The following is a 23524-nucleotide window of genomic DNA, read 5'->3' as shown; positions in this document are numbered from 1 at the left end:
GAGCGGTCTGGCCCTCCATTGGTCGAGCCACGCTGAGGGATATCTCCAAGAACCAATCAAAAGCGCGAGTCTCCAGCCGAAGTTGTGTGGGGAATCGCCTAGCATACCCATTTTGGAGGTCACAGGTTCCCCGGGCGTAGTTAGTGGCGGAGCAAGCTGTGAGGGGAGGGTCTTCGAGTTGCCGCCCGCGTGAACTCGGGGGCCCAGTGAATGTCTGAGAGGAACCTTAACTCCAGACCCTGAGTCAGTCCGAACCCAGGTCTCGCTCGTCTCTGCCTCGACGACTTTGTCTTGTACCACTTTCCCCTCTTTTTCCTCTGGGGTCGTTTTGGTCCCTCCCTCTCTCTTCCCCCTCAAAAAGCCGAATTTCGCAGATTCTCAGCTCTGAGGAGAAAATTTTGCCGGAAATTAAATCCTTCCTTCTGTTAGGCAGTAGTCGGTTGATGGGAGGGGCTAAAGGTCGCTTGGTGTCCTGACAAGATGCTTTACCGTCTTGCTATGATCATCTTTAATGCTTTGAGGGAAATAACTTCCTGCAAACCTAGAACTTTCGGATTACTATCCAGCTTGAAGGTAAGACTCTCCTAGAGAAATTTCTCTGTTAACTATTATAACTCAGATACTCCTAAGAAAAATTCAATAGCGATGTTTATAGATGTTTGAAAAGAGATTTTGTGTATGTGTGTGTCTGTATTTTAGCGTTTAGTTAGCAGTCTGAGTGATGTTTTGTAAATGTGTGCTTTCATTTGTAGCTTAGAAGATAAAGAATTTGAGGAGATGGGTTACAGTAATTGCAACCAAAGTGAAGAGTGCGATTATAATTTTATTCCAAGGTCTTACATGAGACCAAAAAGTCAAAGAAATAGATATATAAAAATAAAAGTAGTCAAACGAGTAGGTGACCAGATAAGAGAATATTTTGAGTCCCAAAAGGTGCCCTAAGTTGCCTGTGACTTTGTAGAAAACAATTAACTTTCCAGAATTACCACTTCTTGTGAGTTCATGAAGTTGGAATTCTTAATTTTGTGTTCACTTTTGAGGGGTCAAGGGGGTTGATTTTAAGAATATTTTGGAGTCAAAACTTAATATTGCTTTATAGACTTTTTTGAGGTACCTCGAATTTTTAAAGTAATGAAAAGTATTTACTGTACTTTTTAAAATGCAAAACAATAAAAGCATATGTAAACTTTTGGAATTGACTGGCAGTAGATATCTACCTGAAAAGTGACATTGGTTCAAGAGTGGACAAAGAGTATGGGGCTGGTAATTATGTGGTATTGACTAGCTTTGTGATTTCTGTCAGGGTGCTCGTTTTCTGTCAGAACTTCTGGTTTATTTATTATGTGAGTAAATTTTATTACATGACCACCAAGATCCCTTCTGCACTCCACACTTCTGCAGTATATAAGAAGCTTTTCAAAATCACATTGAAATCACTACAATTAAAATAACTGCTGGCCCTCCAGAAATAGGAAAGGGTCTCCAAATATAGGAAAGAGTCTCTTATATGCATTAATATAGCACCTAGAAATTTACACCATTTATACCCATGCAAAAGTCTGGAAAATTTTATCTCTTAAAGGGTCCAGCTAAAGTGAACTATCATCTAAATATGTTACTACTTGCACTATACTCTTTTATACTGTTACACTCTCTTATCAGGCCTTGACCCTAAATTTAGAGCCTGAGCAAGAGTATGGTTACAGAGGCTCAAAGACCATGTGTCTAAATATTTAAGTTATGAATCATCAAAGTATTATTAAAAATATATTCTATTCTACTAACTTCACAAATCTCCATAAATAATAATCTGGAAGGCCAAGTTTACATTTAGAATTCTCAGACTTATACATTCCTCAGACCTACACTATTCTTTTCCCATCCCAAGCATCTTCACCCACCTCACTCAACATGTTCAAGCCATGTCCACATCCCTAAACCCCCTGCTAATAGTGATGGGTAATCAGCTGCTCCATCTGCCCTCAAATCTAGCCACTCTGAAAGAGGTGTGCATGCTCCTGGCAGACATGGCCCCTTGACCTCATGGACTCCCTGCCCTTTGTAGCAGGAGGAGGGTCCTTACCCAAGTCTAAGGGTAGAACTGGTATAAAACATGCTCAGTTATCTCTCTTCTCTCCCCTGGAGTCAGCCATTCCCTCAAAACTAGATAATTCCTAACAACACTGAACTAGGAGAGAATTCCTACTATAATCACCAAGTCCTACTGGCTTAATCTCTACTAGCACTAAGTGTTAAGTGTTAGTTGCTCAGTCGTGTCCAACTCTTTGTGACCCCATGGACCATTGCCCGCCAGGCTCCCCTGTCCATGGAATTCTCCAGGCAACAATACTGGAGTAGGTAGCCATTCCCTTCTCCAGGGGATCTTCCCGACCCAGGGATCGAACCCGGATCTCCTACATTGCAGGTGGATTCTTTACTGTTTGAGCCACCAGGTCTTAGCAACTAGCGCTGAAACCATCCACTTCTCTCCATGTCCAGTGTTGGTACCCTGTTTCAAGTACCACCCCCTCACCTGGATAATTGCACTTGCCTTTTATCTGGTGGTCTTCTTTTCTAATTTTCTTAAATCTGCCAGCCATTCTACCCAGAATACACTTTCCAAAACATAAATCTGATCATGACACTTTCCTGCTTCAGACCCATGTATGGCTTCCATTGATCTTAAACAGCAAAATCCTTAATTGACCTACAAAACCCATCATGATCTAGCCACTTCCTCTTCTATTTCAAAGTAAATGGTCTTTAATTTCCAGAATGCACCATACTATCTTTCAGTTTAGGAATATTGCATATGCTGTTTCCTCTACATAGAATGCTTTTCTCTTTGCCTGATGCTTATGTGATGGTTTGGATAATGGATGTAATGGAGGCAGATATCATGAATACCTCCTATATTTATAACCTGCATGGCTTGACAGACAGTGGAACCATTCATTGAACTAGGAAACACTGAAAATGTGACAAGTTTGCGATGCTCTTTGATCTTACACCTGATGAATATGAGATACCTGCAAGACATCACATCCTTTGGATCTCAGCTCAAGCTACGCTTCATTTACTTAGAGAAGCCTTCTCTATCGGTCAGGACTAGATTACTAACTTGTTTGTTCCTTTTCTTCTCATCCCCACTTCTTTCTGCTTGTTGTTTTTTACTCACGTCTCTCCCATCTCTTTTCACTCCTCCTCTGTAACAGCAGTGCTATGAAAACATACTCCCCTTCACCCTGTTTCTCCATCTTCTTGTCTGACACCTGGCTGTCATGTGTCAGACAAGAATACAGACACTATATATATATTTTTTAATCTCTCCCATATTCTACTTTATTATTAAAGACTTTGATACATATGCACCCCCTTTACCCTCCAACCATCATTTTAACTGAAGTCAGTGTCCGTACTAACGAACCATGTACTATTCTTCTTGTCTCAGTGTTTCTCTTTGGATTTACATTTCCATTCTGTTTCAGCCACAAATTCCAATGGACCCCTTCTTGATCCTTTTCATCACTCTTCCATCTCTGAAATTCTGAACTGCAGTGCTTTAATATTCAGCTTTCTTACTTTTCTACAATATGCCCTTGCCTTGTAACCTCAGAGAACTCCCGTCTCTACATCTTTCCTTTTCAATTAATTATGATTGCCAGATAAAATATAGGACACTCAGTTAAATTTTCAGATACCCAGCAAGCAGTTAATCCCCTGCCCCCAGTTAATTTTGAATTCAAATAAACAGTGAATAAATGTTTAGTATAAGTATGCATTATACAATATTTGGGATAAGTTTATACTTGAAAAAGTATTCTTTGTTTATCTAAAATTCAAATCTAGCCGAATGTCCCTTTTTAGTTTCCAGTAAATCTGGCAACCCTACACAAATTTATCCTTTCTTTACTTTCTTCTCTATCCAGCCTAGAATCTGTGTATATAATCTGCACCACACATTTGCCATCACCTCAATTCCTGGTACTCTGATTCTCTTCATCTTTATACTGCTACCCCTGCCCCACATCTACCTGCTTCTCTGCTAAGCATTGCTCCCTCTCTTCCATTTAAGTGTCGGGGATTCTTAGGAATATATAGTTGCTCTTTATCTAATTGTGCATACCCCTCTGTGATACTATGCATCTTGGTGTCTTCTGATTTATCATAAATGCTGACAGTGTCCTAGTCTTTGTCTCCTGCCTTGGCCTGCCACACGATTCCTGACTCTTATCCAGATGCCAAATGGATATCGCCACGTTTGTAGCCACTTACACCTCAGATTTAATACCACCCATTTTCATCCTCCCATGCATTAATTCTCCTGCATTTTTTTATACACCTCATCATTCAAGTACAAGCTTGCGAGTAGTCTTTATTGACATTTTTTTCCCCTCATCTCCCTTGTTGGTCAGTCACTGTCTCTAGCCAGTTTCTCTTTTCCATTCCTATTGCTGCCTCTTGCCTTCAGGCCTCAAACCAGTTTGGATTTTGTCATTGATACCTTCCCAACCGGAAGTCTTCCTTCAGAAACCATCCTCCATGCTGTTTCCAAAATCATATTTCTAAAATATAAACCTGATTATGCCACAGTCTCTTCATTAATTCCCTTTGGCATATGGGATAAAAGTCACACTTTCTAGTGTAAATACAAGCCATTCTTGATATAACCTTAGCAGTCCTATCGCTCTCACCCTCCTGCATCTTTCCACATTTTCATCTATTCTGAATTATGTGTAATTGCCAAAAGAGTGGCATTCCTTGTTGCTCTGTCTATTCTGCCTGGAATACCCCTCCAAGGTTGGGTTCAAGCATCTCCCTAGTACTGTGCTTCCTGACCTGCCAGAGTAGAGCTGATTGTTCCTTTGTGCTGTCATCATTCTGCCTAGGACCACTTAACGCATTGGTCTCAGCTTCTAGCCTGAGAGCTCCTCAAGGGCAGGGATGATGTGTTATTTGTATTTGGATGCATAGTATCTTGGACATGGTTAGAAAATAAATGTTGAAAAGAAGTATAGAAAGGACAGATTTGTGGTCTTTATGATAAGATGAAGACCAGAGATTACAAACAAATGTTCTTGATAGGTTAAAAAAATAATAAGGCAGGCTGAATGTAATATAATAGGAAGTGGTGAAGACTGGAAACTGAGAATTATATGCCTTATCTATATCTACAAGGTACATTGCTGAGCATTCCCATATACAAATGAAGCAAGCCTACTTGCTAAATATCTAGATTTTTTTTCAAAATGTTTTAATGAATGGGAGTGTGCATTTATTTTTTATTCATTTATATATATTTTTGGCCACACCATGCAGCATGTGGGATCTTAGTTCCTTAACCAGGGATCAAACCTGCACTCCCTGTGTTGGGAGCACAGAATCTACCACTGGACCACCAGGAAAGTCCCTTGATTTTTTTTTTTTTTAATATGAGGTATCCTAAGAAACTACTCAAAACAAGACAAACATATCTGTGGGTCAGATAGCCTAGTCTGACTTCCAATCTAAAAAAAAGTTGCTTTGGTTAAGGTAGCTTCTAAGAGTTTTATTCATTTGTTAACTCACAACCATACCTTTGTCAGTTTCTAGAAATAATAGATGCTAAGCAAATATATGGGCTTCTCGGGTGGCTCAGTGGGTAAAGAATCTGCCTGTAATGAAGGAGATACTGGGGCTGTGGCTTCAATCCCAGGTCCGGAAGATGCATAGCAGGAAACCTACTCCAGTATACTTGGCTGGAGAATCCCATGGACAGAGGAGCCTGGCGGGCTGTAGTTTAGGGGGTCACAAAGAGTTAGACACAACTGAAGCGACTGAGCACATAGTCATGCAAAGAAATACATGCAAACTTCTAGCTGTAATAAATGTATGTTAGCAGTGCTTAGTGTATCTTTCTAGACTGTTTTTTTCTTTATATAATGTCCTTGAGTACTCCTGAGCCTAACTGCATTTTTACTTTGCAGGTATACAATCCTCGGGCCTTGTCCAGGTTCTTGACCCCCTTGAATAAAAAGTCCTTGTGCTTTATGAAACCCTGTATTAACCTTTAAGACATCTCTTCTACCCTTCTGAAATGGACATCTTAAAGCCCTACCTCTATAACATTGACCTGCTCATCCTTATGTGTCTTTCTTATGTGAATCAGCATTGACCAGTTATAAAGAGTGGTTCTATGCTTTAGGAAAGCCTGACCTTTTCAACTTTCATATTGTCAGTTCTAATTTACTCCACACTTAGTACAGGAGGCAGCAGACTTGTTCTGTAAAGAGCCAGATAGTAAATATTTTAGGCTTTGCTTACTGTATGTCTCTGTAGCAACTACTGCTTATTGTACAAAAGCACCGTAGACGATATATAAATGAATGGGCAGGGCAGTGTTCCAGTAAAACTATAAAGACAGGCAGGATAGATTTGACCTACAATATATAGTTTTCTGACTCTTGCTTTAGAATGTTGTTTATCCCTTTATACCATGTGAAAGGGTAAACATCTCTTCCACACTGACCTTTGCTCCTGCTGCATCAGTCACACGACTTTGTGATCCCTGATCATTCCCAGTCCTGCCTCAGACCCTTGGCCGAGGCTGTTTGCTTCCCTGGAATGCTTCCTCCCTCCCACCCCAACTCTCTTCTTTCAGATGTCATGACAGGCCTTCCTCTTTTCATTATTCTCTGACAAAGCATTCTCTTTTTTTCTATCACAGATTATAATTATTTTACAATTGTTACCTTTTTATCATCTGTCTCCTTCAGTAAACAGTAAGCTCTCTGGGAACAAGGACCATGTCTTTCTTATTCACTTTTATTCACCAGTGTTTCTCTGTCATTTAGCAATATCATGATCATATAGTGTTTAGTACTCTGGGTTGTGACTCTAGCAAAATGCCTTATATGCATTAGACACTCACCAAATGTTTATTGAATGGATAAATCAATTAATGACTCAGCCTGAATTTTGATTAACCAACTTAGTTGTTCGCCAGGAACTGATAGAATAGTTCTATGATGATGCAATGGTATATACACAAAGAAGTAAAAAATTTTAGCTTTCTGATGAATCTGGGTATACCTACATTGCATTTCAGTCATAGTGAGTTTCTTAGTAAATGTTTCACTCTTTCTCAGTGTATTAGCACACTGATGCATTGAAAATTTATACAACTCAGAATACCTTTCTGTAACTCATTTCCAAAAGTGCAGAATAGCTCTAGCTGCAGATCTGAATAGGTCAAACAATGCCAAGCTTATACCATGAGATTTTATGGATGTTTACCTCATATAAGGACGGTCAGGACTCTGAAGAAAAATACTGACATAGTTTTGTCTTTTAGGAGAAAAGGTCTATTTGGATAATAGAGTAGTAACCAGGACTATGAGGGTCAATTTTGATCCTTCTGTAGCTATCTTCAGAATCTTCAGAGTTAAGCAACTCTGAATAAACTTCAAAAAGTTTTTTGAACTGGAACAAAATAAAATATCTAAGACCAGTTTCTTTGTATTCATCTGAAAGCCTTCCGTTATACTACTGACGTAAAAAAAAAAAAAAAAAAACAACTATTGACAAGCATTGCATCCATCCACACCTAACCTGTTAAAAGAACTATTGGAATTAACTACAGAACAGGGAACTTGTTAAGCTGTATAGCATTACATTATTGCCTTTTCCATTGACAAATAAGATTGTTACCAAGTTTGCATCCATATAAATATATGACAAGAGAACACATTGAACTACAGATTCACTATTAATTTCTCAGGCATCCATCAACACTAGGCTCTGTGATGATTATGTAAATCCTTTCCCTCACCCTGATTATAATCATTCTTAAATTTAAGAAGTAGGAAAGAACCTATTTGAGGTCCCAGGGTTGAGATATACCATATGTTATAAGTAGAGTTGTTGCATATATAAATAAAATAACTGTTTAAAAAAAAAAGACAATTATTATGAGATTGGATTACATGAAAAAGTTAAAATACCCAAACAGCATTTGTTTAGCTGGATAATATACAACTCCCTGGTGGCTTAGACGCTAAAGAATTTTCCTGTGATGCAGGAGACCTGGGTTCGATCACTGGATTGGGAAGATCCCCTGGAGGAGGGAATGGCTATCCACTTCAGTATTCTTGCCTAGAGAATTCCTTGGACAGAGGAGCCTGGAGGGCTATAGTCTATGAGGTCTCAGATACGATTGAGTGACTAACACTTTCACAAGTTTCACTTTCTTAGTATCCACAATAAAATTTTTTAATAAATAGAGAATGGGTATGGGGACATCAGGAGAGAATTACCATTCAAACTCAGTTCAGTTCAGTTCAGTAACTCAGCCGTGTCCGACTCTGCAACCCCATGGACTGCAGCACACCAGGCCTCCCTGTCCGTCACCAACTCCCAGAGTTTACTCAAACTCATGTCCATTGAGTCGGTGATGCCATTCAACCATCTCATCCTCTGTCATCCCCTGCTCCTCCCGCCTTCAATCTTTCCCAGCATCAGGGTCTTTTCAAATGAGTCAGCTCTTCGCATCAGGTGGCCAAAGTATTGGAGCTTCAGCTTCAGCATCAGTCCTTCCAATGAACATTCAGGATTGATTTCCTTTAGGATGGACTGGTTGGGTCTCTTTGCAGTCCGAGGGACTCTCAAGACTCTTCTCCAACACCACAGTTCAAAAGCATCAGTTCTTTGGCACTCAGCTTTCTTTATAGTCCAACTCTCACATCTATACATAACTACTGGAAAAACCATAGCTTTGACTAGACAGACCTTTGTTGGCAAAGTAATGTCTCTGCTTTTTAATATGCTGTCTGGGTTGGTCGTAACTTTTCTTCCAAGGAGCAAGCATCTTTTAATTTCATGGCTACAGTCACCATCTGCAGTGATTTTGGAGCCCCCCAAAATAAAGTCTGTCACTATTTGCACTGTTTCCCCATCTATTTCCCATGAAGTGATGGGACCAGATGCCATGATCTTAGTTTCATTCAAATTGAACTGCCACTATTCACTTGTGTTTCTCAAGAACATTTTAGGCTCATTATATCAGCTCCTTCTCATGATAGTGTATAGGTGCCTCTTCTAGAGAGTCTCAAGTTTCAATTTGAGGGTCTTTTTTTCCTCACATTGTTCCTCTTCCTTCTTGTTGTTTAGTCACTCAGTCGTGTCCGACTCTTTGAGACCCCATGAAGTGGATCATGCCAGGCTTCCCTGTCCTTCACCATCTCCTGGAGCTTGCTCAAACTCAGGTCCATTGAGTCGGTGATGCCATCCAACCATCCTGCCCCTGTCGTCCCCTTCTCCTCCTGCTTTCAGTCTTTCCCAGTGTCATGGTCTTTTCTAATTAGTGGGCTCTTCGCATCAGGTGGCCAAAATATTGGAGCTTCAGCTTCAGCCTCAGTCTTTCCAATGAATTTTCAGGGGTAATTTCCTTTAGGATGGACTGATCTGATCTCTTTGCAGTCCAAGGGACAAAAACAGCCATAATGTTGATAAATTATTTTTATAGTAACAGCTTCCCAATGTATATCTGTAAACCTCCTGGTCCTCTTGTGTTTGTGACCTAACCACTTCAGCATCTTCCACAGGTATGTCAAAAGCACCTCAAATTCAGTATGTCTGTAGTAGAGATGGCTAGTATTTGTTCCCCCTTTTTCCTTTCTACCCTAACCTCATTTCATTCAGGTGCAATGTGCCTAGTTTGGGGGAAAAAAAGCATAGACTGCCCAACCTTCCTTATTCCTAGGGATACAGTGATGTTTTGGAAGTCTGGACAAGGCTTTCAGGACAGCTATTTAAGAGTATGAGAGGGCATTTAGCCTCTTTCCCCTTCCCCCTTTCTCTCCTGCCTGAAACTTGGATGTGAGGAAAAAGAAAGACCCTTAACTATCAAAATGTAAAACTTTCAGCCCATAGTTTACTAACTCAACATTGTAGGCGAGTTGAACTCTTAACCATGAATATCATTTTATAACAAATATGGCTTAACTGCTTGCCCAATCATAGTCTTTCCAGTTTGAGTATGTTCTTACATTTGGGGGAAGCTGATAATTGTAGATGAGAGAGTGCCCTCTGTTTAAAGGCTTCATTGGGAGAGCCAGCAGCCACCACCAAGCAGGAAGAATGTAGAAAGAATAAAAGGGGCCAAATAGAGTAACAAAACCATCCATAACGTCTCTTGGGAGATTAATTTTGTTGCCAGAATTTTTGTTTGGAAAGACATCAGATCATTTTGGTGCTTATTTTTAAGAAAAGGGTAGGAAGCTTGTAAAATGTATGACAGGAGCCTTACTCAGTGTTGTAAATCTCTGAAAAGAAAAGCATAAGTTTTGTAGTACTAGTCAGTTTTCTGAAAAGCGGGAACTTTTTAGCTAAGAATTAGTGGGTAGAGCATTAGGTATATATTATAATCTTGAAAACTAAGTGTGGCAAAGAGGTGTAAAGAAAGTTGATAAACTCAGAATTTCTAGATTGGAAACCCAACCCTGTATCCAGTTCTTGAGTTTCCTTTGCCACTTATCCTTTACTTTGCTCTTGAACAGGAAAACCTCACCTCTAGAGTAACTGCTCTGCTTCATAAGTTTCAGCCATACTTTCAGACCATCACTGTAGGTAGGGAGATGATGTTTATTTAGTATCTTGTGTAAGCCTCATGTTTGTGAACATTTCATGTCAGCCTGTGTTTTGAAAATCCTTACAAGGTGTTTTTGAAAACTGAACTGGAATTCCCCATTCATTCTGACACTGAACTGATTTTCTAATGTATCCTCTTATAAGAGGAAACAGAAGTCTTAAAACATCTTTTTAAAAGTCTATTAAATCTAAAGATTGGTCATGCCATTTTAGAAATTTCAGTTACTTAAATGTTTAGGAAATAACGCATTCGGGGAAGATGCAGTGTTTTTTTGGTTGCTGGTAGACACAAGTGCTTTTATCTCATACTAGGCCAAGAATATTTATAGGAGAAGGAGTGAGAGTGGGAGAGGGTGTGGACAAACAGATTTATAAAAACAGTGACTTGAACTCTCAAGACACTTTATGATTCAGTAACAGAGTCTGGGTGACCCAAACATCCTGAAGCAGGTCTAACAGATTCCCAGAACAGATGACCCACAGCAGAGCAGTTTTGTGCTAATACTGCATATGTCAGTAGAGCTAGAAAATTGCAAAACTTTGACTGCCATAAAGTGATTTTACTTTTTAGTTTCACAGATTCTAATTTGAAAACCTTTTCTGAATATTTAATGAACAGAGCCATGAAGCAACAGGTATATTGCCTCAGATGCCACTGCTGGCTTTTCTTGATTCCCGTCAGATGAACTATTGCTTCTGTGCACCATTAGACTGAAAAATAGATGCATAACTAAAACAACTAAAATAAAAATAAAAAAACATAAAATGCCCACTTTAATGTTAACTTTTAAATCCAACACAAGCTTTAATTAAGTCTAGTATAATTGCTATTTTTAGGATTTTAATCCTAGTCTTTCACATGTTTCATCCCTGTGTTTGATTCCAGTAAGTAGAAAACACTTAAGTTCTAAAATAATGTCACTGGGAGTTAGTGAAAGAGGACAGAAAAAGAAGGTACAAACCAGGTACCTGGAAACCCTGAATACCAAGGCATGAAACCTTGTCAACATAAATGAACAAGTCCACGTGCCAAGCAAAGAGGGTAAGCTTTCCATGTGTATAATTCTTGTAACCTTGGGTGGAGTTTGTCCTGTAGTCTTTATCTTGCCATCTGAGTTTACAAACTCTACCAGCATAGCTTGCCCATTACCTTGATATGTGAAAAGTTTAGTGATAAAGACATTCAGTGACTTCTGTTTCTTCACAGTGGACTGTCAGTACATGGGCTTCAGTATTAGAGGTACACCGGTCCTCTTAAATATTGTTTGATGATGATACCAAGTTAAGTACTTCAGTATATCTTAGGAAAGCAAGCCTAAAATAATGCAGCACCAGTATAAAGTACAGGTAGGCTGTCATGGGCTTCCTTGGTGGCTGAGATAGTAAAGAATCAGCCCACAGTGTGGGAGACCTGGATTCAATCCCTGGGTTGGGAAGATCCCCTGGAGAAGGGAATGGCTACCCACTCCAGTGTTCATGCCTAGAGAATTCCATGGACAGAGGAGCCTGGTGGGCTACAGTCCCTGGGTTGCAAAGAGTCAGACATGAGTGGTATGGTAGGCTTGTAAATGAACAACCAACTCCGTTTGGAGATTAAGTACCACTTTTGATGCCTAAAGTAGAGGCATTAAGCAGGAAAACATAAATGCATTAATGGCAAAAGATACGGAATTTTTTGCAGATGTAAAGAACAGTGTTATTTTTATTTATGTGGGCATTCTGATGTTTTTGACCACTCTAATTGAAAGCATAAATCATATTTACATGAACTTATATTGACTCTTTCCCCAGTATTTGTTCATATTTATATTTAGTAATTTTTTTAAAAAAATTTTTGCTAACCAATGATCTTATTATTTTTTACAGCTTCTTTATTCCTTGATATAACTATCTCTTAAACTAGAGGTGCTTCTCTTACTACTTGTTTATGGATGCCTTTCTTCAATTATCTTCCATTATTAGTCTGCTTTTTCTTATTTTCCATGTATATTAAGTATTTAGTTAGTGAATACTTACAGGCTCTGAAGGCAGTCTGGCTGCAACATCTGTCACTCCTTTAATTGCCAAGGTTGTTTCAGCTGATCTGACTAGCTAGGCAAGTGTCCACTTCCCACCTCACCTCTCCATGTGTGTCCCTCCCAAAGCTGCACACTCAGTCAAAGAGGACAACCTTCCCTAGTAAGGAAGACTGTTCTTTGGTCAGGGGTATGTGAGTAGTTACAGTCCCCTGCTAGAACCTCCAAAGCACCCACATGGTACCAAGCAGTAGACTTAAATGCTAGGAATATAGCAATAGACAAGGCAGACTTCACTCTGTAGTCACAATTTCTGTTTCCAAATAAGCTTTTCATCAGTGCTTTGTTATTCCAGACTCTCACTTCATTTCTTACTAGTTTATTTATGTAACAAATGGCAGTAAGTATCTAGTGTACCCAGCACTGTGTGATAATATAATTGAGAAAATAGATGTCAACAGTTAAATTATCACACTGTGGTTAGAATAATGCAATGATGGCATGCACTAGATACAGTGAAAATGCAAAAGACAGATCATCAACTCTAGCTGGAGAAGTGAGGGAGAAAATCCAGAGATGATGATATTTGAGCTGAATTTTTAAAAACTAGAAGGCAAAAGGATGGAAAAAGACTTGAGGCTGAGGAAAGAGCACTTAGAAGACATGAAATAATGACATGTTTAATGTGGTTTTCTCTGCAACAAGTTTTTTGTAATATGAGTATAAGGAACATGAAGTGCCATAAAAGGAGAAGAGTCTCTACAGTGGATGAGAGCCAGACTCTGAACTGTGTTGCTCTTGACTGCCTTGGCATGCTGAAGACTCACTGCATGCATTTTGTTAACTTAAGTGCTTAATGAGGAAGCATGGAAAATGTTCATCTGTGTCTCACACTTCCTGCTAGTTTCTCCCAGGCTTCACCATGTCTTGCTTCCTAACTGTAGCTGAACACTTCTCCATACCTTGCCTTTTAACTCTCCATGTAATACTTAAATGTTATTTCAGTTATCACAGCTTTTCTATAAACCAAATAATATTATGAAAAATTTGACATTCTAAAATTAGATTTATATTAGCTTTTACTAAAATATTGTTGGATTAAAAATACCACACTTACTTTATACAACTGATATCTTTATATAGCTCTCCTGTTTATATTCCTTTTTATAATTAAATATTTTTTCAAAAGCATAAAAATATTTTGTAAGTAAAACAGTAAAGTTGTGAAATGTTTTTATATTGGTTGCAAACAAAACTTATATAGCTTCTTCTGTTTTTAAAAAATGAGTGTCTGTTTTGAAGAGATTTCTCCATATACAGAGATACAAAAGCAAGGGGAAGTAATTTAAAATACTGTTAAACTAAATAAAGCCAATGAAACCTATAGGAAGGATCAAGTCAATATCTACCCATTCTTGAACAGGAAAATCTGAAAATGGAAGGTGTGTGTAAGCCTTTCCTTAATTTCGAGAAGCATGTACTAAGGATATATATGCTTTTGTCAAACTCCATTATAGTCACTGGAAATATAAAAATGAAAAATACATTCCATACTCTCAGTGGATTTGTTGTCAAGTATTAAGTTGAACCACATGAAATTACATCTTTTTTTAGGTCAAAATGTTCAAATATCAGTTCAATCTAAATATATGTGTGTGTGTGTTACATGTATATCAAATAGGAATTTACAATAATAGAGATTTGAACAACGTGCCCTGAAAAAGTGCTTTGTGCTGCCCAGAACAGTCTGTGAAAGCTTTCCAGAGATGACATTTGAGCTGAATTTCAGAAAATGATTGGGAGTTCACTGTGTGTTCATGTGAAGTGAAGAGAATGAGCACATTTCAACAATAGGAAACAGCGTGTACAGAGTTGTTGAACAGAGAAAGGGCCTAGCTCATGCAAATACTTCAGATTGGTTGGAATGCCATGTATGTGGTAGGTGACAGAAGAGACAGGCTAAGTAAGCAGAGGGAAGATGTTAGAAGGTAGGATGTACCAAGCCACGATGATACTGTTCTTGTAATTGGTGAGCTGTGTATAGTCCACAGATTGTGCAACACAACATGTTAGGGTTCATAAAGGAAATGTTACTACTAATATGTATATTTTATCTTTGTCTTGTCTTTTTAAATTTTCTAACTGTATAGGGACTACAGTGTCTATAATTCTTACTGCAGTACTGAATGTAAATAATTTCTAAATACATAAATATATATGTATTACAGTGTGTTAGAGGCTGAATTGTGTCCCTCCCCCCACACACACACAGAATTTATATTGAAATCCTAACCTCTAGTATTTCAGAATGTGACCTCAATTGAAAATAGAGTCATTACTGATGTAACTAGTCAAGATGAGGTCATATTAGAGTAGTGATAGTGTTAGTCACGCAGTCGTGCGACTTTGCAACCCGGTGGACTGTAGCCATCACGCTTCTCTGTCCATGGAATTCTCCAGGCAAGAATACTAGTGTGGATGGCCATTGCCTTCTCCAGGGAATTTTCCCTACCCAGGGATTGAACCCGAGTCTCCTGCATTGCCGGCAGATTCTTTACCATATGAGTCACCAGGAAAGCCTCCGTATTAGAACAGAGTGGGCCCCTACTTCACTTTGTTACAGCAACCCTAGAACATGAGTACATGCTATGTGATCAGGAAGTTGAGGGGCTCTATACACTACTGCGTGTAAAACAGATAACTAATAACAACTTACTATGTAGAACTTTCTCAGTGTTCTCTGTGGTGCACTGAATGGGAAGGAAATCCAAAAAAGGGCGGATATACATATACATGTAGCTGGTTCACTTTGTTGGACAGCAGAAACTAACACTTTGTGAAACAGCTGTCCTCCAATAAAAGTTTATTTTAAAAACATTTAGAGGCCCTGATTAGATTATGAGAAGCAATAGAAGAGTTGGTTTATATTTAAGATTTCAAATTATTTATATCCTATAATTATTCAGCCTCAGGATTCAATAATTTCTTATGTTGAATTGATTTATTGACTTCCAGTACTTCTTTAAAACATTAAACTTTGCAAATAAATTTTTTTCATTTGTGTTTGGTATAGTTTATGTTAAAGGCAGAAGGACTTAGGAAGTACTTACCTGTAGCTCAGAACAGATAGGGTGATAATTTTGCAGCAGTTTTAGGGGGAAAAATTACATTTAAGAAAAGTATTTAATCCCATTAGGCAGAAGTGGAACTAAAATCAGAAACAGGATCCTACCAAAAGAAGTCATAACTGTGAAGAGTTTAATAGTATATCATAATTGCAAGGAGTACAACAGGTAAAACATGCCTCATTCTAGCTACATAATCTTCAACTATTAAGGACAACCAGTCCTTTTGATATATGACATGTGTTAGTCACTTGCTTGAGGTTCCAAAACACAGTTTTTAAGGTCAGGAATGATACCCTAAATTCAAATTATGCGTTTGAAGCCTGTTTATAGGTCGGCAAGATCCAAAAGTCAGCAATACGTTGATTAATGTTATGTCAGTACAAAGTATATTATGTATATTATATTTGGGGCATTTTAGGTCTTTATAGGACATGGAAAATTTGGCAATTTTTGGCCTTATTTATGCAAATCAATAATAGCACTTTGAAATGCTAATTTTTTAAAAAATCTGTATTATTGTAATAGTTCTACTGTCCTTTAGACAAGTAGTTTTCAGACTTTCTAAAAGAATTCTTTCTTCAAATGAATTCTTATGTGAAAGCCCATTATACAATAATTATGCAGTTTACTCCATCAAAGAATATAGAACTTTGATTTTATTTTTTTTTTAAGATTAGTGGGGTGTGGTGGATCTTTGTTGTTGCACTAGTTTTATCAAGTTTTCCCTAGTTGCTAGGAGCAGGGTCTACTCTTTGTTGTGGTGTGCGAGCTTATTGTGGTGACCTCTCCTGTCGGGGAGCACAGGCTCTAAGCCCACGGGCTTCAGTAGTTGCGGGCGTGGGCTCTAGAGTGCAGGCTCAGTAGTTGTAACTTAGGGACTTAGTTGCTTCCTGGCATGTGGGATCTTCCCGTGCCAGGGATTGAACCAATGTTCCTTGCATTGCAAGGCGAATTCTTAACCACTGGACCACCAGGGTAGCCTGACTTTTGATGTTTTAAATCTCTGATTCTTATGTCTAGCCTGGAAGTTCTGTATTTTGTGAATGTATATTTTATATTCACTGTGTAACGTTAGCAGGATGAAAAGGAATTTACGTGATAGGAATAAAAAAATATGCTACTGACCTATGATCATAGGGCCTATACCTGAACTTGCTTTCCCACAGGGTAATTGGAATCTAAGACTATATCTATCGTCTCTAATGTGGTCCCCTCGTTTGTGACTAGCACAGCAGTCTGCAACCTGTATCTACTTGGTGAAAGATATAATGTCCTCTGGTCTCATTAAGAGACTTCCCTTTCTCTGCTTTTACCCCAGTTCTTTTAACAATTTTTGGTCTTGCTCTCTTTTCATTTAATTACACTTTTGCTACCTTTGGACTCAAAAACCTGTTTGTCCAGTTTAGTATCTGGTTATTTTTTCTCTCACCTGTGACTTATAATCATATTGCTGTAAGCTGATAAATATTTGAAACTATGTATACCTTTTATATGCTTACCTTGTTATAAAAATTAGCACCATATAGAAAGGGGATAGCATTGGATCCCCTTTGGGATAAAGTCACAACTGGAATAAAGTCACAATTTATTCTTTTAGCCAGTGCTTATTGAACCCCTATGATATGCTGATAGTCATTATGAAAAGTTTTAAGTGTATTTGTTATTTAGTCGCTAAGTCATGTCCGACTCCTTTTGCTACCCCACGGACTGTAGCCCACCAGGCTCTTCTGCCTGGCAAAGTAGGTGAACGTGATCCAGCTTTTCAGAATAGATGTATTACACACAAAGAAACCTCTTTATACACACGCGCGCGCGCACTCCCTGGTATGAGCTATGAAAGAAGCAAATGGAGTTCCACGGCACAAGTAGAGAAACTACTTTAAATAGAACAGTCAGAAAAGGAACGGGAAGTGAAAAGAAAAGCATTCTAGGCAGGGAAGAACTTGGGCAAAAGCCCTTGAGATGGGCTCAGGAGGGAGCTGGGCTTGTTCAAGGAACAAAAGGACATTAAGTTCCATGAGGAAAAGATCTTTCTCTTTTGTCTAAAACAGTGTATTTTAGGACTTCTCTGGTATAGCAGTGGGTTAAGAAGCTGCCTGCCAGTGCAGGGGACATGAATTCAGTCCCGGGTATGAGAAGATTCCACAGACCACGAAGCAGCTAAGCCCGTGTGCCTGTGTGCCTCAACTATGGAAACCCACACACCCTAGAGCCCACACACCACAGCTGCAGAGCCCACGTGCCTAGAGCCTGTGCTCTGCAACAAGAAAAGCCCCTGCAGTGAGAAGGCTGCACGCTACAACAAAGAGTAGCCTCCACTCACCACAACTAGAGAAAGCCCAAGTGCAGCAACAAAGAAAATAAAGTTTTAAAAAAATGATATAGAACAATGTATTTTAAATTAAATAATAGGCACTGCAGAAATATTTGTGTGACTGAATAAATATAATGAGGACAGGCTGAGGTTCGAAAAGTAGTTAAGGACTAGACCTCACAAACCCTGTTTAAAAAAAAAACTGGGGGATCTAATTTCGTAACGCCTCACTCACAACTGTGTGAGAAATTGTTTACTGGGGTTTAAAAATGGAAGAAGGGAAACCCAGATTGATGAGTGCAGTAGAGGTGGAGAAAATAGACCACAGAAATCACTGAATGTATGTTAAAGCCAGGTCACTGGGCCGATCTTACTTCATCAGCATCTTAGAAAAGTGAATGTATCTGGTTTATCTTTTTATCCCTAGAACTACCATAGCCCCTGAACCCCCAGACCAGGCCTGGAAAGAAATTAATCTTTTAAGAATTTAATCAAACCCTTGAGGAAAGTAATTTCAGAGTTTCTCCTAGGTCTTATTGAGGAAGTGACCATCTTAAATGAAGTCACAAAGAAAATTTTAAAATGCAGATTATTCTACAAGATAACAGACTTGGTCTTGTAAAAAAAAAAAAAAAAGTCAATGCCATGGAGAAAAAAGGCAGAGAGGCATTCTGGTTGTGTACTACACTATAGCAACTTACTCCCAGAGAATATCCCTTTTGAAGGCATTTTACCACACATACAGAAGCACAAACAAGGGAAAATTTTTTTTAAAATATTGTTATGCTCAATAAAACCATTCAACTTAAACTAAAAAAAACTTTTTTTTTTTTCTTTTAAGAAAGCTTGCCCCTCTCATACCTCCTCTGGCATGATTGTGAGGGGATAGCTTCTATTGTGAGGACTCTACCCCCGGTTCTAGGGGATGACCAGCAAAGTTGAGTCTAGGTACTAGCAGAGAAGTCTTTGGGAAACTAAAGAGTGATTGCTTGGTAGAGAACTCAGAAGGACATTAAGACAAAACAAAAACTTTTCCCCAGCATATACTGAAAATAACCTTGAGTGGAGCTTCGAGTCTTAATGGTGGTTTTATATAATAACATCAGTCAGTACATAGGTTCTCAATGAATGGAGATTTGTTACCTCACAGAGTAGTCTGTTCTCCTTTTGAATTCCCCCAATGGTTAGGAAGTTATTTCTTTTAACTGAACCAAACATTTTCCCCATGTTATTCCCACCCATTGTATGTAGTTTTACCATCTAGAAACTTGACAAATAAGGCTAATTTCTTTTGTTGGAATTTTAAAATTTAATTTGGCATGGCTGCCTGGACCTCTTTTAATCTGTAAAAGAAAATGAAACTGTAGCAAGACTTAAATTTATTTGATGCAGTAGACCAAAAAAAATAAAAAAATTAAAAAATTTATTTGATGCAGTAGACCAAGTTTTCCATGTGAAGGCAAATTTTGTCTTGGGATGTGCCAGTCACTAAAACCTTTTTAATGAGGCAGCTCAGTCTGTTCCTATAAACTGCCGATTTATTCTCCTGGATCTTAAAGGAACACTAGCTCCAGGTGGACAGGCCTCTTCTGCAATAATAATAGTAACCAAAATAATTAAAAACCAGATTACTGCCCTAGTCTCTCCCTCCTCCCGCATTCCTAAACCATCTACATAGCTTGTAGAGGAGTATCAAGATCATCCTTCTGAGTTCCTGGCTACTTATATTCACTGGGCTTCCCTGCTGGCTCAATTGGTAAAGAATCTGCCTGCAATGCAAGAGACAGAGGTTCAGTCCCTGGGTCAGGAAGATCCCCTGGAGAAGGAAATGGCAACCCACTCCAGCATTCTTACCTGAGAAATCCTATGGACAGAGGAGCTTGGCGGGCTACAGTCCATGGGTTCACAAGAGCAGGACATGACTTAGTGATTAAACTACCACATACTGAGATACTTCCAGGTTCTGCAGAAAGGAGTGGCTGTCTCCTCGATGACACTCTGCTTTTCTCTGCTGCACTGTTCCCTGCTCTCTTGTTTCAGTAGCTAAGGTCTCCACAAGTTTTCCTTTTTCTAGAAATTTTACTCTCTCAGGCATGTATGACCTCCACCATTCTCTTCATGTTGTGGTTTATAAATTTTTATTGTCATTGTGTTATGGCCTCTTGAGGGGAAAGAGATAAATATGCATTATCAGTCAGCTAATTTGAATCAGAATTGTGGTTAAAGTCATATTTTAATATAAATAAATCATACTCTAGAGATTTTTAGCATATTAACAATTCAGTGATTTTTAGCCTACTCACAAAGTGTGTAACCATCCCAACAATCTAATTGCAGAACATTTTCATCACCCCAGAGAAACCACATACCATTAGCAGTCACCTCCTATTTCTCCCACTCTGCTGCCAACCCTAATCAATCACTAATCTACCTTCTGTCCATAGATTTGTCATTATCGCTGTAGGTAGAGGGGACGGTACAGACAGGGAGGAAGGTAAGCTCTGGTCTGGGGAGGCTTCTACTTCTGATCTCTGCTTATAGGCCATCCCAAAATTTGAAGTTAAAAATCCCTGATTCTTTGAAGATTAATTTTATTACAAGAATTTCCATCCGATCTCCAAAGGTATTCACATGCAATACCCATAAACATAGGTAGGTAGGTAGATAGATACCTCATTTAATCTTACTTTATAACTTTAATCTTATTTTGGGGGAATGAGTGACCCTAGTGTGCACACACATGCACACACACCCATCTTGTCCTGAGTTGTATTTCAAAGCCTTCTTGTCTGGACTGACAATGAAGGACACCAGGCTTCAAACACTTTCCTCCAATTCCCTAATTCCTAGGTGTTTCACATCAGGCTGCCATACCTATATCTTGCTAGTTTTAGGTAAGATATCCAAATGCTAGTTGACAGTAAAGGGTGGGAGTCGGTAGAATGAACCATGGGGAATGACTTAGAGAAAACACCCTCTCTGCCTTGTGTACAACCAGGACATGCAGAGATAAGGAGGGGCAGCAGGTCAGTGAGGAATGGGTCTTTACTGGGTACTTTTTCTAGCCAGGGCATCTGGGCCTCCCCAGCACTCTGTCCCTCAGGAGTGGTCCTTTATGATGTATCAGCTCCCCAGAGCCACCATTGGCTGTCAGGCGTGTCCTGATGACCAAACAGAGCAGAGCAGGTGTGACTCCTCATTGTCCTGGGGAGAGGTATATATACAGAGGGCAGCCCTGGCAGACAGGTAGACAACTGAGTGGCTTCAACATGGCAAAAGTGACCGATAAATCTTGGGAGCCAAAAACTACAAGCACCAAGCGGTGGAAGAAAAGGAAGGCCCTCTCTCAGCCTGGATCAGGAGGCAAGGTGAGATGACCCTACCCAAGCTCCTCCTCTTCTTTCCCATTTATACCCTCTGCTCCTCCTCCACCCCGAGATAATCCTGCCCCAGCCTGGCACACGCCGCCTCCTTAGTCCCCCACCCTTTCCACCCACCCTTCTCCCAACCAATGACCTCTGGGCTCACCATTGCCTTAACAGGTGGTGAAGATATATAAGAAGGTAAAAAGACCACTTCATGTGTGTTCAAGAAAAAAGTACTCCTCAAAAGTTATAACTATGAGAAGACAAAAGAGAACAAGAAGGGCCAAGCTTCAGCCAGTCCCATAGACTGAGAGCCAAAAGCAGCCAGGCCAGGCCTAACAGCCCCTGTAGAACGACACCACTCCGAGATAAGACCTAAGCAAACAGCGCCTGCAGAGCAAGCTTCAGAGACCTGAGAACAATCTGCTACATCTAGAGTCCTGGCTGCGGAGAAATGGCCAACTGCGTAGACACTGACGTGAAACATGGGACACAAATGCTGGTTATTAAAATCAGCAGGGTGTGAGAAGCCCCTCAAAAAAAGGCAATAAAAGCAGGCACTCTGCACAGAAATGAGTCGTGTCACTTTGGTGGTGTCTGAGATTATTTCTTAAAGTGAGAGAGTGAGATGACGAAGTTTAGCATCTTTGGTTCCCCCCATATCTACCTGAGGAGAAAATGTACATACAGCTCACCAAGAGTGGGAAATACCCTTTCTGCCAGGTTCTCCGGCTCTGGCAGACCAGTTTTTACCATTTCTGTACTTGGTAGTCAACACTCATTTTCAAGTGTGTGTGGAGTCAGCAGAACACAGCAGTGCCAGGTACACTCTAGTAGGTTTAAAGGCAGTGTACAGGGGGAGGGGGAGAAACAACAGGGACAAAGCTCTGACTTTCTCAGTCATAACACAGAACTGAACTGCGCTGGTCACCTGGGATGATTCGGTTGTGAGTTGAAGGCCCCTGATCCTCAGAGCTCCCTCATCCTTTGCTGACCTGGTGGTGAGTTTGGTAACAAAGGACAGGATAGCAGCAGTTCCAGCCACCAGGAACAAGGCCACATTGAGCAGAGGCCTCAGCAGATACTCATTGCGGGTTCGATTCTGCCTACCTTCCTTCGTCTCACCCTCCCATCAGTCGTTCCCCCCGCCCTCACCTCCCACTTTAAGCCCAGATTGGAGTGCTCACTCAAAGTCGCCCACAGGGGTGGAGATGATTGGGAGTCCAGTATTTATAGATTAGAACAGTGATCCTCAGGCGTGTGTGTGTGTCTAAAAGAATTTGAAAAACGATTCCCCTCCTTACATAATTTTAAGTTGAAATTCAAAATTTCTAGTTTAATAAATTTAAATATTTACTAAGGATATAATTTGTCATTTGTTGTAAATGTTGCTATTGAAAATAAAACATATCAGCCTTTTTTTTTCTTTTTAAAATTTTTATCTTCATAAATTCCACCCCATAATTTATGCTATAGAATTAGACTAGAAAAGTGCCACCAGACAGGGTTATTATTTGGCCTGTATTTTTTCTCTCAAAAGCTTTGAATCTGAACCAACACATGGTTGCGACTCAGTTCTTTGCCGTGCCATATGAATGAGATGATTTTTCTTCTGTACATTTTTACAGGCCACTGTCATGTGAAATTGGCCTGAACTGTAAGGACAAGTGCCTGTCTGACCCCTCTTTGCTCTGTGGCTGTGGACACATTAGCTACAGGCTATACCCCAGCAGTGGAGCCAGTGAGCTGATTGGAGGCGGTTGTTCACGAGTGTTCACTTAAAAACCAGATGTCCAGCACTGCACAGCTTCTTTTGTGAACAGGAATGTCCTGACCACATTTTGGTAGTGAAATATACAACGCAGGTATATCTCTCTGGATTTGCTGAAATTTGAAATGTTTACAGCATAACACTGAAAACAGTCTCGTAAATTACCTTTTGGCTCTTCCTATATCCTTTTATTAAATTTAAAACAAGTACTTTTGTCCCTGGGAAGTTGATCCAAAGAAAATGATAGCATTAACTGTCTCTGGGAGGAGGAACTGAATAGCCAGGACCAGCATGAAAGGGAAACT

General features: G+C 39.6%; 1 long non-coding RNA gene across 5 annotated transcripts; it reads left to right on the top strand.

The window, feature by feature from the left end:
* The first annotated feature begins 4 nt into the window (after positions 1-4).
* Positions 5-22024, top strand: LOC110129144 (uncharacterized). 5 transcript variants are annotated; one of them, XR_011488436.1, is made up of 3 exons: positions 5-573; positions 11513-21451; positions 21626-22024. It is a non-coding gene; the product is annotated as an uncharacterized lncRNA (long non-coding RNA). The 5 variants fall into 5 exon arrangements; XR_011488431.1 differs by having other exon boundaries at positions 5967-21451; XR_011488432.1 differs by having other exon boundaries at positions 5-11668; positions 12493-21451.
* The last annotated feature ends 1500 nt before the right edge of the window (positions 22025-23524 follow it).

The sequence above is a fragment of the Odocoileus virginianus genome, chromosome 1 (genome assembly GCF_023699985.2).
Source record: "Odocoileus virginianus isolate 20LAN1187 ecotype Illinois chromosome 1, Ovbor_1.2, whole genome shotgun sequence".
Classification (NCBI taxonomy): Eukaryota; Metazoa; Chordata; class Mammalia; order Artiodactyla; family Cervidae; genus Odocoileus; species Odocoileus virginianus.
The sequence above is the reverse complement of the archived record's forward strand: the minus strand, read 5'-3'. Positions and strand labels throughout refer to the sequence as shown.